Source organism: Canis lupus, chromosome 32, assembly GCF_048164855.1.
Source record: "Canis lupus baileyi chromosome 32, mCanLup2.hap1, whole genome shotgun sequence".
In the NCBI taxonomy this organism is placed as follows: Eukaryota; Metazoa; Chordata; class Mammalia; order Carnivora; family Canidae; genus Canis; species Canis lupus.
The window spans coordinates 30,583,479-30,600,070 of record NC_132869.1 but is presented as its reverse complement, the minus strand read 5'-3'; the positions used below and the strand labels follow the sequence as shown (position 1 = coordinate 30,600,070).

At 42.8% G+C, this 16,592-nt stretch overlaps 1 protein-coding gene across 7 annotated transcripts in view; it reads right to left on the bottom strand.

The window, feature by feature from the left end:
- Positions 1-16,592, bottom strand: part of TLN2 (talin 2) — a 426,489-nt gene that overhangs the window by 270,404 nt on the left and 139,493 nt on the right. The window contains exon 1 of one of the 7 annotated variants that reach the window (XM_072808975.1): positions 8,900-8,983. The exons of the other annotated variants lie outside the window; for them this stretch is intronic. The gene's annotated coding sequence lies outside the window, so the exon portion shown is untranslated. Of the gene's footprint in view, positions 1-8,899; positions 8,984-16,592 lie in introns of those variants that run through there. 7 annotated transcript variants of the gene reach the window in all.

Here is a 16,592-nt window from a genome sequence, read left to right as displayed (position 1 = left end):
ACACCTTCCCAAACAGGGTGTCACCTTGACATCAAAATTTGGCACCTTCCCCTCTGATGACACGAACTAAGTTTGACTGATTCGCAGGCATGATGGACAATAAACTTCTGTCATGCTTTGATGTCCAGTTAAGGAATCAAGCAATAGAAAGGTGCCAAGTGTCAGGCCCATCTCTGGAGCACTATCACTGTGATTGGCATCCCCATTTTAAAACCACCAGAAAAATGGCAATAATCCAGGAAAAAAAAATACAGACTATCTACTCTAAAAGTTAATAGCAGGGGATCCCTGGGTGGCGCAGCGGTGTGGTGCCTGCCTTTGGCCCAGGGCGCAATCCTGGAGACCCGGGATCGAATCCCATGTCGGGCTCCCGGTGCATGGAGCCTGCTTCTCCCTCTGCCTGTGTCTCTGCCTCTCTCTCTCTCTCTCTCTCTCTCTATGACTATCATAAATAAATAAAAATTAAAAAAATAAAATCTTTAAAAAAAATAAAAATAAAATAAAATAAAGTTAATAGCAAAATGTTGACTTGCTAATCACCAATAGCCCTCACTTTTGAGACCCACATCATGACCCCATTGAGCTGGGTTAGAAGGTAAACTCTCAAGAAGTAACAGCAATGGACCCAAACACCACCCCTCCAGACAGACAGACACCCTCTGTCCCCAAACTCAGGGCATCTTATGCTACCACTTTGGGGAGAATGGTCGTAGGCCAGTGTTTTTCACCCTTGAGTAATTAGGCTCTGGGGAAAATTGCTGCCATTGTTCGGAAAAAAATTTGGTGGTCACATCTAGGGAGGGGTGCTAACTGGCATCAGATGGTTAGAGATCAAGGCCATTGTTCAACAGGCTGCAATATACAGAAGAGCCCCACACAATAAAGAATTATCTGGCCTAAAACAATGTCAGAAAGTTAAAGTAGAAGACCTGGTTTAAGCAAGTAGAATTAAGTGTTAAAGGTATTTTCAAATATTGTAGAGAGGGAGGGAAGGGAAGAAAGGGAGACAAGGAGAGACAATGAAAGAGAAAAAGATAAAGAACTGACATGGTCTTTTTCAAGTCTTTTATATATTTCTACCAATATCCTTTAAACAGATGTGATATTTGATGCCACATTCTCTAGTGTAACTCTCTTTTGTCCACTAACATGAGGGGCCAAACACTCGAGAGACTACAATTGCCAAGACTAATATTTGCTTTTTTCCAACAGCCATGTTTACCCAAGATTATTCTGTTCTTGGTGAACTAGAAACCAACTGTTGACACACTTGGTAAAGAGCCAGGGAATAGTCTGGCACCCTTCCCCATGGGAGGCAAAGGAGGAGTGTGGTCCAAGAAGATCAATCTGGAAAAACCACCTAAGGTTTTAGATGAACCACCCTGAAATCACTCTGGAAACAACCTCCTATCAAGAGTGGAATCCTGTTAACATTTTCAATAGCTCTGGAGTCTTGAAAAGAAGAAAGACAAGGGGGAGACCACAGGAAGAAGGAATGTGGGGAAGAAGAAAGAAAGAACAATTATCACCGAAGAATTTAACAGTGCTTTGACCTGAAGAAAGCAGAAAGGAAAAGTCACAATTATCATTCCATCCACTATAACTTTAAAGCCAGGAGGACTAGCTTTAGCTTGTTAACTCTGAGATATAACCCAAAACTGACCTCCACAATGACCAATAACAACTTCTCATTTGAATTCTACTGTTTGCATATACTTATGTAGTGTGTTTACCTAAGGAATTGTGGTAACAGAAATTCAGCTGTACCTAACCCTCACAATCACCAGATTTCTCATGTGCCACAGACTTTGTAATTCACAGTCATTGCCCTTTACCATAAAAATTGAACTGTAGCTACAGTAACTATCATGAAGTTCACCTGCTTCCATAAGTAGCAATGATTTCTAAAGACTGTACCAACTTCACATGTAAACTCCAGATGCTACCCCTTCAAGAAAGTCTGGGCACTATAGTGTGCCTGAGACAACAATCCTAATGTCCTAGCAATCCTGGGGACCAAATGCTTGGACAAATGTTCCTGCCTCTAGAGAAAACTTTCTCAATCTCCTGGCTTCTCCTAGAAAGGAGTTGAGGCTCTAGAACCAAAAAGCTCAGGCCAGAGGTGCCTGGCTCCAAGTGTCCATGACTTTGAGATACACAGGACGATGCTAGAGCAGACTTTCTGGTCCTCCCATAAGGACACAGACTCAATCTCTAGCCTGTAATGGTTGAATAGTGCCCCCACCACCCCACACGCACACACCCACTGTCGCCAAAAGATATGGCCATGTCATAATCTCTGAAACCTGTGAATGTGACCAGATTTGGAAAAATTTTATACATTTACATCTTGATATTGAAGATATGAGAATAGATCATCCTAGATTACATGAGTAAGTCTGAAATCCAATGAGAAGTGTCCTTGTAAGAACTACAAAAGACAAGGTGAACGTCAGTCCATATGAAGACAGAGGTATAGGTTTGGATCGAGGGGCCCACAAGAAGTTAAGAGGAGAAATCAGGAATGATTCTCCACTAGAGCCTTTGAAGGGAGCATGGCTCTGCCAATACCCTGATTTTGGACTTCTGACCCCCAGAACTGTGAGAGAATAAATTTCTGTTGTTGTAAATGAAATGTAGCAAAATATGCCACCCCAAAATATGCACTTGGGCTATAGGCAAGTGAAAAACAGTAAATACAAGGAGAGGCTTTCTGTCAACTCCTCTTATCTCCCTAAATAAACAAAATATCCTAAAGAAATTCAATTATATAAATCTCCTCCCCAGGAGTTTTATCAACTAGGGAAGGTTGGCTTATTCAAGAAAAGAGACTAGAAGTCAACACCACACCCAAATTCTGACAAAAAAATCCCATCTATTCTTCAAAGGGCCCATTCCTCTTTCCTAAAAATCACTTATTCTTCTAAGAGGCCTACATCCCCCTCCCTTTCCTTATTAACATGATGTTTAAGCCTGAATTCTAAACTACCTCTTATAGTTTACTCAATTTTACCCCTTATGTATCTCTCACATATACATGAAGTATACAGGCTAATAAACTTGTTTTTCTCTTTTTAATCTTTTATTACAGGGGGTCTCCACTAACAAATCACAGGGGCAGAGGAAAAAATACTATCCCACACACACGAGTCATCCAGTTTGTGGTAACTTGTTAAGTCAACTGTAGGGAACTATTACATGGTCTAACACTGGGCTTATCCAGCCCCAGCATCTCAGAATGGCTAGGTCAAGGACACCTAGGACAAGGACATCTTCCTTGTCCCTGAAGAGCTGAGGAAGATGGAGCTGGGGACAGGTGGTCAGCCTTGAAGGCCATGGATTTCTTCCACACAACTAGCTCTGGGGCAGGATATAGAGTGTTTTGGTCTTTCATAGGGCAAACCACCACCCAAAAAAACAACTCTTCTCAAAGGGTCTGTGAGAATAACCCCAACACCTTGTGGGCTCTCTGATAAGAGACAGTCATCATCAACCACCTTTCCTGTCATTTACTATGGATCTCCCATGGGCTTCATTAAATGCTTTCAACACCATTAGGAAGTAACTACTTGGTCTGAGTTTTGATTTCATCATTCTCTGCATTTTCTTTAAATTGCCACCTCTTACATATATAGGCCTGAAAACACTTGCTCAGTGTAGCTCCTAAGAAGAAAATGCTCTGGTTGGTATGGCTCCTGAGGAAACTGGGGCATAGAGTGGCTTGCGTAATTTGCACCAAGTCACTTGGCCAGTCAGTGGAAGAGCCAGTACCATTAACTGAGCCAACTCTGAAGCCCAGGTCTTCAGCCCCATGCCCACACTCTACTCTGCCTCCCTATGGGCCATGAAGGATGTCCCTTCCCCTCCAGCCCACTCCTTACCACCCCGCAGCGCTACCAGGCCTGCCCCAGCCCCACAACAGCAAGGGCCCCAAGCCTTAGGCACTGCCAGCCCCCTTTCCCTTGGCCCCTATACCTTACAGAGTTTAATTAAACAGTAACTAGGTATATATAAATGCTCATGTCCTAGATCAAGGGCTCAGAGAACTCAATTCAATAGACAACAGTGACAACTGAGTAGTCACATCATAAGAACTACATGGGACAAGAGGGAGTTCCAGAGGTCTTAAACCAAACGTTTCCTCTTCAGCTACAAACCAGCTCAGACTCTTGCCAGAGTTTATGATCCCCCTATAAAGTCACACAGTATTCAAGAAAGATCCTGACACTCTTTGTCAGAAATAGCACCACCCCAGGGGAGGCATTATCTGCTAACCACTAGGACTCCAACCTCTTTCAGCCCAAATCCACCCTCCCCTCCACAGTTCCATTGAGTCTCTAGGACAAAGGTTTACAACCTTTCCCCTAAGGGCTACCTTTAAGGAAAATACTTTGACAATGTGTTTCAAACATCTTAAAAATGCCAAGTCCACTGAACCAGTAAGAGCAAGGTGGGAGATCTATCCTCACAGAATCACCTTAGATGCAGAAATGTTTTCAAATATAAAGATGCTAAACATTCGCTCTTTACGCTACTAAGAACTTGAAAACAATTTCATGATCCAAGGAAAGCGCTAAGTTAATGGTGTTTTATTTTCTTGACTGGGTATTACATGGCCAGAAAAATACTGTTTATGGGAACTTGAGAAACTGCTTACTCCATAAGTGGAGAAAACAGAAAGCAAAATTGTACTTACAGCATGATCCTGGCTATGTCAACCCAAGAAATAAACCAACCAACCAATCTCTCACCAGGAAAAACAGGACAGGAAGTTAATCAAAATACAAATCTGAATGGTGGAGCCAAGGGTTTTTCTCTCTTTTACTTTGAATTCTTTCATGCATCTTCTGTAATGAATATGCATCACAATTAGAGTTGAGAACAAAATGAACTTAGGGGAGAAAAAGAAAAAAATCCTATGGCTGCTGACTTGTCCAGAATGACTGGCATTGAGCCCTTGGCCAAAAATCATTGACTTCCCTCCTCTGCCTCCATGGCTACTTCCCCATCCCCCATGTACTACCCTTCTGGCCCATATAATTCCATCATGCTCCCAGCATCTGCCTTACACCCTTCCTGTCAGTGCTTCTACATACACTGGTGTGTGTTTCACTTCTCTCTCCCACTACGATGTGCGTTCCAAGAGGGCATGGGATTTCATCTCTTCACGAGTCACTCCTGTAACCCCAGAGCCTAACAAAGTCTCTGGCACATCCTGGGGTTCCATCAGTGTCTGCAGAAGGCATGACTAGAGAAGCCTTGAACACCTCACTACCTGGAGCCTCCTGGCTAACCCTTTCCCTGGTGGCCTGGCCTTCTTGGCTCTTACACCCTACCAGGAGCTATGGGCTCCCACCTCTCTTTTCATGGAACACTTACCTAGCCTCCTCAAACATCTGTTGTGCTCTATTTTAGTCATCTCTTTGTCACATTAGCAGCAGCAGCCACACCAAGTCAACAGTGACCACTTACACCTGAGAGTTTGTGCATGTCATCTCCCCTTCCCTCGCAATAACCCAGAGGTGGTGGCTCCGGTCATCATCAATCTTTCACAAAGGAAACTGAGGCTTAAGTATGTCAAGTAGCAACCTCACTCCCACAGCAGGAAAAAATAAGGCTGTCTCACTGTGAAGCCCAGGACTTGACGATGCTCTGCTGAGTCCAAGAGTCAGTGTTTTTGTCCTCTGCAGTGGACTGTCAACTTCTTGTGGGCAGGAACTACATGTTGCTGTTCTTGAAAGGTGGCTGATATAGCTGCACATAGACATTCCGATTCTCGCAGCTTTAAGCCGCAAGGCAGTTTTAGTGTGGGCTGATTCATTATGTGAATATGAATATGTGAGGGTATTCAACGTTTAGTCATCTCTTTGCCACATTAGCAGCAGCAGCCACACCAAGTCTGGTGTGGTCTGCCTGGCAAACAAGAGTAATCAAAACAAGTTCAAATTCATTCAGATTAACACATGGCTATGGGAAGAATTTAAGGGTGCAACTGTTGCCAGACAGTGCCCCTCACCCCAAACAATCAATCAGAAGCACTTATTTAGAAGTGCTATGTTAATTGTTCTCAAATATCCATTAGCATAGATCCCCCCAAAACCCACTATTGGGCAATAATGTCAAATTTCTGTCACAGACTGTATTTCAAAAAGCTCTTTTAGGCACATCATCTGTCATCTGATGCAATTCATTATGTAAATGCTTCAATGTTTTCACACTTTCCCTAGAATTCTCTAAATCAGGTGAACTTTCCATTATTCCAAACGAATCTTTCACTATCCCAAGTGAGTATTGTTAATGCTTCTCAAATTAGTTATGAACTTTGCTCACCCGGGCAAGTCAAGGGAAAGTTTGCACCTGAGTGGTTAGCAGGGCAGCATATGGCCCTGCAGGGTTTCCACACTTATTAACAGCTTGTCTGAGATCACTGCTAGCCAGTCTCCAGCAAGTAGACACACATGTTCGTAGATCCCTGGCTGCACCTCTCCCCTCCTTGGGGCTATATGCACAGGCAAGAAACAAGTATCGTAAGAGTTTTGGAGAACATGTGTGTCGACGGGGAGGCATGTAGCATCTTCCACAGCATGATAAATCTAATGTGGTCAGGAAAAACCACCCAGAAGAATGATTTGTAAGGAAAGCTATAAGGTATAGAGTGCAACAGGGGCTAACGTGCAGAACTTCTTTATCCACATATAAAATCTTGGTTTCCAGATTGAAATGAGCATTGCTGCCACCACAGGCAAAGGCCCATTCAGCCCTTCCCAAAGAAGGTTCTGAGGGTCCCTCCCACTGCCTGCAAGACCAGCACCCCAACCCCATGTGGAAACCAAAAGCCTGAGCTGGCTGACCCCTACCACTCTATGACACAGCAAGTATCCAGAGGTCCATCTCATACAGAGAAAAGCCCAGACAAGGCCTCTGAAGGACCAAGTCTGTCATCATCTTGCCTCATACAAAACATGTAGCTCCAGCTTCTGAGCCCTTAGTCTCCATCCCTCACCTGTAAACTCTGACACACACTGTTTAAAGCCCCATGGGACATAAGCAATAATTTTGAAAGTTGAAACACCACCAATGAGGTGACGCACATTTTTTGTTTGTTTGTTCGTTTTTAATTAAAAGCTGCTTAGGGACTCTTACAATGGCTGGGCAAGCAGGAATTACATGTATGGCATCAGCTAGGCACTGGGAAATAAGAAAAAGAGTAAGCCTAGGGGGGATCCCTGGGTGGCTCAGCGGTTTGGCGCCTGCCTTTGGCCCAGGGCGCGATCCTGGAGTCCCGGGATCGAGTCCCACATCGGGCTCCCAGCATGGAGCCTGCTTCTCTCTCTGCCTGTGTCTCTGCCTCTCTCTCTTTCTCTGTGTCTATCATGAATAAATAAATAAAATCTAAAAAAAAAAAAAAAAAAAAAAAGGAGTAAGCCTAGGGCTTTGCCATAGAACAAGTCTCTCAGTGACAGGAGAGGGGAGACCCACCAACTAATGAGGTCAATAAAATGTGATGCACATTGCAGTGTTCATCCAAAGTGTTCCTCTGCAGGTATCCTGGCCGGGACACTGGTGGGGTACCCTGAAGGAACCACAGAAGGCTTCCCATAGGAGGCCAGGAGGGCTGGACTCTGAAAGGATGACAGATGCCTAACTCAGCAGAGGGTCAACGGAAATGGGGCATGATGTGCAAGAGGAGGCGTGAAGGCGCAGTCAGCATGGCACTTGGGGGCAAGCACCACCACCTGGGTTAATTGCATTTTGCCCTCACTATTCTTCTGTGACCCTAAGAATTCCCATGTTAAAAAAGAGGGCTACAACCTAGACAGAGAGGCCAATCTCAGCCACGCCTTGCAGCATAATCACTCTGCTCCCAGCATGAAGTTAATCAGATAAGGCAGGAAGACACATGGGTAAGAAAGAGCAAACCAAAATGGTTTAGAGTAAAACGATTTAAGATTCTAAGTAGACAAACATGTAATAGCAAGGTATTTACATGATAGGAGGCATAAATTGGCTATAGATAAAAATAAAATTAGAGCACACAGCTAGTTTAAGAAAAGACAACTTCAAACCATTCAGGTGTACCTACTATATGCCAGGTATCAAGAATTTGCATCAGATTAAGACACGGCCTTGGCCTCCAGGAGGGTTGAAATTCAAGAAGAAAAAGTAGCAAAGCCTTCATCCAACAGTGAGTGGTAAGAGCTAAAAAAGATAAACCCACCGGTGTCTGCCTTTGGCTCAGGTCATGTACCTGGGGTCCTGGGATGGAGCCCCACATTTAGCTCCTTGCTCAGCGGGAAGTCTGCTTCTCCCTCTCCCTCTGCCTGCTGCTCCCCCCTGCTTGTGCTATCAAAAAAATAAAATCTTAAAAAAAAAAAAAAAAAAAAAAGGTAAACCTGGGGCATCTAACAGACTTGGGACTCAGGAGAGGAGGGACAGCCAGGAAAGCTTTCTCAAGGGAAAGAATGTTTCCTTCTGAAGACTGAGAGGCAAGAGAAAAGGGGGAAGGGCTGCCAGGGAGATCAACCAGGACAGGGTTCCTGAAGGAACAGGAACTTGGCACTTGAGGGAACTCTCAAAGCAGCTCACCAAGGCTGAGCCAGCCCAGGGGGTCAGGAATATTCCAGAACATGAGCCAGGAGTGGCGATCTGAAGACAGAGGACAGCAGCAGGCCTCCGGACATAGTCACAGAAATGGATACCCCCTTTTGCAAGAAAAGAGACTTTTGATCCCAACATTTTCCTCTACCCCGTATCAAGTGCCTGGCTCATTAGCGCTTGGAAATGTTGGCAATTGTTCCTGGAATGTCAGAGCCCTGTATGCACTTTTTGTTCAGTAAGACAGGAGTGGAGAATTTAGCCACAGGATTCCCTAAAGGACTTTAACATAAGGCAAACTCACCTGTAAAATGGTCCCATGGCAGAGACCCTAATGAAGGCATCCTAATTATTCCACAGGAGGCTCTGGGCTCCTCTGGTGAAAGCATTACTGTGAAGGAGAGCACTTGAGGAAATGTGGACACACCCACTGAGGAGGGGCCTCCATGGGGTGTGTTACATTCCTTTGAAAACAGGGCCCCTGCTATAATTTGTATAATCAGACCAGAGATTGGACTGCACAACTGTGGCCCATTTATTACAATATCATACTCCTGCCCAGGAAACCCCACCCAAGCTTTTGTTTGGAATTCTCTTCCTTGATTAGGTGTAAGCCCTATTATTCCCGCCACTCAAAAATAACACATGGGTCTGCTGAAGCTACAGTGCACGGCACAGTGAGAAACAGAGTTTTGTGAATCAGCCTTGCTAGTTCTTTTCTTCTCTCGTTTTAGAATGATTTTTCATTTCCTGCTCTATAGAAGAGTGGGAAGCAGGGACATTTTATATAAATGGAAAAGCAAATCGTATTTACTCTCTGAAAGAGCCATGCAAGCCCAAGGGACTGCTCCCCAGGCTGTGCACACAGCATCTCACTGCCTCCTGGCCCTGAGGTCCAGGCTGCAGCTCCACACACTCAGCTAGCTGGAAGGGGTGAAGGAGGCCTCCAATCCCCATCCCTCGGATCTTTGAAAATGCTGCTCCTGGTGGGACTGCTGCTCCTTACTCTGCCTCCCAGCAGGAATGGCAACACTGTGATGCTATTTGGCCTTTGTTATACAGTCCACCAACCCCGAAGAAGGGCTGAGGAGCAGAGTAGGGGTCACCTGCCAGACTGCTGGTAAACATAATCCAGAATGATTCACTCATACAATGATAGACAGGTACAGGAAAATTTCATCTCAAAGTAGTAGATTAGAATTGGGAAAAAGAATGAATCACTTCATTATTTAGCAAGTGGAATGAAACCTGTTTTGTGATGTGTGTAGCTTGAAGGGGAAGTCGTAGGTGCTATGGGATCCACCTCTCATCTTGCCTCCACCAAAGCTGTCTGGGCAGGGCTGGAGCTCTGACCCTAAGGAAGCAATTTTGGTCGGGACAGGGACCTCATGCTCTTGTGGCTTGGTTCAAAGGGGCCAATTTTGGCCAATGGGATTCTCCAGTAACTCTAAGCCACTCTAGGTGGTGGAACTCTAGCTGGGAGGATGGAAGATGATGATGTCAGAAAGCCTGGGGCTGGGAAACCATAGGGGGCAAACCGACCATCCCAAAGTTCATATGGATGTCAAGGAGATGAAGGATACCTCAACACAGGAACCAGGGATGCAGGAGCCCAGGAGAGCACCTTGATGGTCTCCCAGCCCAATTCCCATGAACCCTTGTGCTCTTCATTTCCCATCCTGGGAGATCTTCAAGACACACTAACACCTTCCCTGCTTATCAAATTGGTGAATAGGTTTCTATCACAACCAAACCTCCTTGCCTAAAATAAGCACCTGATATAGGTCTGGCACTGTTATAATAGTGTCTTCTCAGAGCTGGTATAACAGGTAAAAATCCTTGGAGGGTAATTGCAAAATATGGTAGCATGACTGCTCATGAGAGAATACACACGGTCTTTCTGAAGAACAGACAGCAAAGCTCGCTTTGGACCAGATAGAGCTTTTGCCAGAGAGAGCTCCTTAGAAGAGAAAGGCCTGCACTTTGCCCACGAGGAGCAGGAAGGGCGTAGGTCAACAGTGAGGACCACATTACTAATCTCCCTGTGAAGCCAGGCTTCATTACCACAATTCCTCTGGGCTCAGTCCACATCCGCTGGCCTCAATTCCTTCAACTCTAGCCCACGCATAACTGGGAGAGGCTCTGCTGGCAAGCCAGCCTGTTTCGATTTTTGGTGATCCGAGTAAAATACAGCAATCCCCAAAGGAGGCTACTTAGAGCTCTCTTAACTTGCCTGCACTCTCAAAGACAAGAGCCAAGTCAGGCTGCTGGAAAAGTCCTGCCTCTGAGCTTCTCCTAGTCTCCTTGTTGCTCACATCATTAGTAGAAGAGAAAGGGGATTGTCTACCCACAACAGTCTGCATGCAATCCGGAGCTACATCCTGAGCCAGTATGAATAGGCCATCAGAGACTGGGGTGGGATGGGTGGGATGAAAAACATAAATACAACATAAGCAGGTCCTTAAGAAGTTTACCATTATCAGAGGAAATATGACATGTACACAACTGACCCAATCACGCCTGCACATCCTAATCACTATGAAGTCCATGTAAAGAGAAATCATTTCTAAATTGCGTCTGCAAGGAAATCTTCCTTAAGAAATGCAATTGAAACATAAAAGGCCAGTGGTTAACATAGGCAAGATCAATAGTAGTATACAAACATGGTTTTAATTACTAAGATGAATTATGATGGCTTTCAATTTATTGTTATTATTTTTTTTTTAAGCAGCTAAGTGTTGTCTTCTAATGTTATTTTACTCAGAAACCTGATAAGCCATGCAGGATCATGAAAGCAGAGCTGCTCTGGTTTAAATGGGGGGAATGGGAATCCCAGGGTCCTGCCGGCTCCTGAGGGGCCTCTGCCCAACACACAAAAAGCTCCAGGAATCACAGCTGGAAAACCCTTCTTTTAAATGTATTAAGGACTTATGGCTTTCAGGCACACACGGTAATTTGAAGTTTACCTAATGGAAGTATTTACAGGTAGAGTCTACTAACAAGAAAGGGCCGGAGCTTACATTATGAGCTTTAACTCTGCCAGCGGATCTCCGGGCAACAAAGATATGGACTCCTCTGCCCCCCTTCCACCACCACCTGAAAGTGTCAGAGCCCTGGGGCATCACATCTCACATCTTGTATGCTATTCTTTTCTCCTTTTCCATCTCTAAATGCCCTGCTCCTGAGAAACCCCCAAAGTCCCTTTACATCTGACTACTAAGTGAGAGTTTTCTGAATTTCAACCCTACCAATGTGTTCTCAGGGCACATCTAGAATGTGATTCCATCTGCCCTAAGGAAAACAGGACTTCCAGAGCCCAAGACTCCACCCCAGTCTGGGTTATCGTGACTGGCTAAATCACTGTATTCCACCCACAGTCTGCTTCAGAAGGCCAACAGGTTCATTTAAATCAGTGAGAATGGGGAAAATTAACAAGACAGGAAACAACAAATGTTGGAGAGGATGTGGAGAAAGGGGAGCCCTCTTACACTGTTGGTGGGAATGTGAACTGGTGCAGTCACTCTGGAAAACTGTGTGGAGGTTCCTCAAAGAGTTAAAAATAGAGCTGCCCTACGACCCAGCAATTGCACTATTGGGGATTTACCCCAAAGATACAGATGCAACGAAACGCTGGGACACCTGCACCCTGATGTTTATAGCAGCAATGTCCACAATAGCCAAACTGTGGAAGGAGCCTCGGTGTCCATCGAAAGATGAATGGATAAAGACGATGTGGTCTATGTATACAATGGAATATTACTCAGCCATTGGAAACGACAAATACCCACCATTTGCTTCAACGTGGATGGAACTGGAGGGTATTAAGCTGAGTGAAATAAGTCAATCGGAGAAGGACAAACATTATATGGTCTCATTCATTTGGGGAATATAAAAAATAGTGAAAGGGAATAAAGGGGAAAGGAGAAAAAATGAGTGGGAAATATCAGAAAGGGAGACAGAACATGAGAGACTCCTAACTCTGGGAAACGAACTAGGGGTAGTGGAAGGGGAGGTGGGGGGGGGGTGACTGGGTGACGGGCACTGAGGGGGGCACTTGACAGGATGAGCACTGGGTGTTGTTCTGTATGTTGGCAAATTGAACACCAATAAAAAATAAATTTATATAAAAAATAAATAAATAAAGTAAGTAAGTCTTGTCCAAAGTGTACTCCTAGGATTTCTGCAGAGGTCCTGTGTTCTAGGGAGTCCCCAAATGCCTCAACATACTCCTACCTCATAAAGGTGAGAAAAAAAAAAAACAAGTAGAACCTTAAGGAATCATTAACACTTTTGTGTATGACCCCCCCCCATTATATTTAACACTTTCTTATAAAAAGCAAATATATTCTTACATAGAAAAGTAAATCAGGAATGTATGAATGAATAAATAGCAAATTATAAGTTCCATTAAAGTCAGGATGGTAACAAGGATGCCTATTACTATTGAACATTTTACTTCATCCTCTAACCCAGGGAAATCTAAGAAAATGTTAAAATGTTAGGAAAAGGCAGTATAATTTTTCCTTTTTTTTTTTTTTTTTTTTTTGAAAAGGAAATGTCAATTTGCCTAGAATCTCAGTGGATTGCAGATGGTCAGAAAGAGTAAACTGAAAAATGCTCAAAAATGTCGTAAAAAAAAATTTCAGAGGCACCTGGCTGGCTCAGTCTATAGACCACGTTATTCTTGATCTCAGGGTTGGGAGTTAGAGCCCCATGTTAGGTATAGAGATTACTTAAAAATCTAAAAATCCCAAAAAGGGGTAAGGAAGGGGGTGATGGAGAAAAAGTAAATATCTAGAAATAAACCTAAACATAAATATGTCAAATCAGTCTTAAGTTTTACTGAAGAACACAGAAGATCCAAGTAACAGCACTACCATTGCCCAGACAGGAAGACCCAACATTTTAAGATGGCAATTCTCCTTCCATTACAGTTTATAAAATCAACACAATGCAACTCACGTTGCAACAGGGTATTCTGTAGAACTTACAAATCTGATTCTAAAGTTGAGCTGGAAGAGAAAGCTTCAACATGACTGAAAAATGTTTTTAAAAAGGAACAATGAGGGGCACCTGGGTGGCTCAGTGGTTGAATGTCTGCCTTTGGCTCAAGTCGTGACCCCAGGGTCCTGGAATCGAGTCCCACCCTCAGGCTCCCTGAAAGGAGCCTGCTTCTCCTCTGCCTATGTCTCTGCCTCTCTCTGTGTCTCTGAGTAAATAAAATCTTTAAAAAAATAAATAAAAAATAAAGAAGAACAATGAAGGGAAATCTATCCAAACAAGGCTAAATATTGTAAAGCTACAGTAACTAAAAACTGTTGTCATCACAGAAATAGATCATTTAATAGGATAAAGAGTGCAGTAAGCGAACATATATTTAGGATACAATCAATGTATCATTTAGACTACTGTAGAGCAAACCATTAGATTAGATTTTATTTTTATTTTTTTAAGATTTTATTTATTTATGAGAGACGCACAGAGAGAGAGAGAGAGGCAGAGACACAGGCAGAGGGAGAAGCAGGCTCCACTCAGGGAGCTAGACGTGGGACTCAATCCCAGGTCTCCAGGATCGCACCCTGGGCTGAAGGCAGCGCTAAACCGCTGAGCCCCCCAGGCTGCCCCTAGATTTTAAATCAGTACGGAAAGAGCCAACTGTTTGATCCATTATAATAGGAAAAGTAAGTATGCACAAAAGTGAATATCCACAAAAACAAAAATGAAGTTACCGCTTTACCTCTGTGAGACACAAAAACAAATGTCAGGTGGATAAGAGAGAGAAAAGTTAAAACAACAAACTATTAAACCAGAAAATATGAAAAAGATAATTTATATTTACAAAGCCCAGAAGACACAAGTTCACAGATAGAGCAACACCAAAGTCACACCTTCAGTTTTCTAAACACAAAGACAGGCTACAGAGACGCTATTTACAAAGGGTTTTTTGAGGGGGGAATTCAATTAACTTCACTACTTTTTACTCTAAAGTTTTGAATAATATTTAAATTTGTCATCACAAGTTAATCCAAATATTGTTAATGACATTTTTTATAGAAGTTTACCCAAGAAAGGTTAATTTAAAAGAACACTTCAACTCAGTCCTTCCATAAACATTCAAATTAGAGTTAAGCAGTAAAGTTTACTTGCTATTTTTCAGGAATAAGTCTGAGCAATGTGGATAATTATCTGAAATATTTTACTTTAAACATTCTTAGTGGCTCTCCCATAGACATTCTGAAAGAGAAACTATGCACTTCAAAGGGTGTGCCTCTAGGCTTTTGATGATTATCTGAATGCCTGCAACAGTCAACAAAAAATATCATCCCAAGGGTAAACTAAGAATCTCAGAGGGAAAAGACCTTGTAATTTCTAATATATGGAAGGGCTTTTTGGGGGTTTTTTTTTTTAAATGGGAACAGCATTTAAATTCTGTGAATTTTTCATCGCTAATGCTTTATGAAAGAGTTTTTTAAAAAATCCACGTCTGCTAAACCCTTAAGCTTTCTCCGTATTTCTAAGGAGACCTACTGTAATCTTGCTGGAGTGTGGAATTTGGAATTGAGGTGCAAAATTATCACGTAAGGGATACTTCCTTATTGGAAAACAATCCTATGGACCTAGGCGTGTCTCACCGTTAGGTTAAGAAACTGACACTCAGGTATAACCGACATCTTTTCCTTTCTTTCCAGAAAATAATCCTTCCCGAACTTAGTAAAGTCATACGTCTTATTTTATCTTTTTTTCTAAGTATTTAACAGGTAACCCAAAAACTGTACAATTTCTCATGTCCCACCATCCTGGAAACAGAATATGCCTCTGATTTCGAAGGTCTGCAATTTTGCTGAGTTTTTCCATCAATCAAAGTTACTCATGTTTTAGTCTTTCTTTTCCAGGAGCATTTTTACTGTGTACCTCTTTAAATCATCCTAAGTGAGAACTATGGCTTTCTAACAGATACAGGGTTTTAAAATGCAATCAAAATCCCCTATCTAGGGGCGCCTGGGTGGCTCAGTGGTAGAGCATCTGCCATGGGCTCAGGTCATGATCCCAGAGGTCCTGGGATCTAGTCCCACATCAGGCTCTCCAGAGGGAGCCTGCTCTCCCTCTGCCTGTGTCTCTGCCTCTCTCTCTCACGAATAAACAAAATCTTTAAAAACAAAAACAAAGAAAATCCCACAAAATCCTCTATCTACTATCAAAAGCTGGCACAAGGAGGTCTCACTTCCCCCACCCCAGATCAACTCATCCATAGGATCCTTCCTCACTCCAAACAGTCCCTTTGTGACTGATCAACAGCACATCTCTCACATGTCCTCCAGTCCTGGTAAGGACAAGGGTTCCAGACTCACTATCACAAATGTGTTCTTCACACTGAAATCATTCCAGGAACATCTGCTGCAGCAACTTATATTAAGCATCTTGACTGATCGTGGATAATGTTTACCTGTACGCATTCATTTATTAACCACTTTTCTATCAGGAAGCTGAATTCTTTTAAATCCTCTGTCAAGCCTAGTGAGAGAAAATAAAATTGCAAGATGGCATCTGGTTTGTGTTCTGTCACTTAGGTTATGGGCAAAAACAAAAATTAGAGTAAAAGATATTTATCACAAGCTAATAGTCACTTAGCTCAAAAATTAAACAACAGCTATTGGGAAGCATCATTTGTGTTGTTTCTCCCGCCGACAACTTAAGTGCTCAAAATAGCAAGAAAATATTTTTGTGCCTAAATTATATGAAGTTAACCAAAGCATAATGCAAACAGTATACAGAAAGCAAATACTCAGCCTCTTCCATGTTAAATTATGGATATATAAAGTATTTCTTTTTATGTGCATTTTCTTAAAAGGCTTGAAATGACTTATCAAATTCTTAACATTCTTGAGGAAAAAGTGGGAAAAGTAACAATTAGACTTTTACATTCTTTTTTAAAGTATCTGTAGGATTTGAGTTTTCAACAATTCTGTCATTTTTAAAATAAGACAAATGCAGAAATA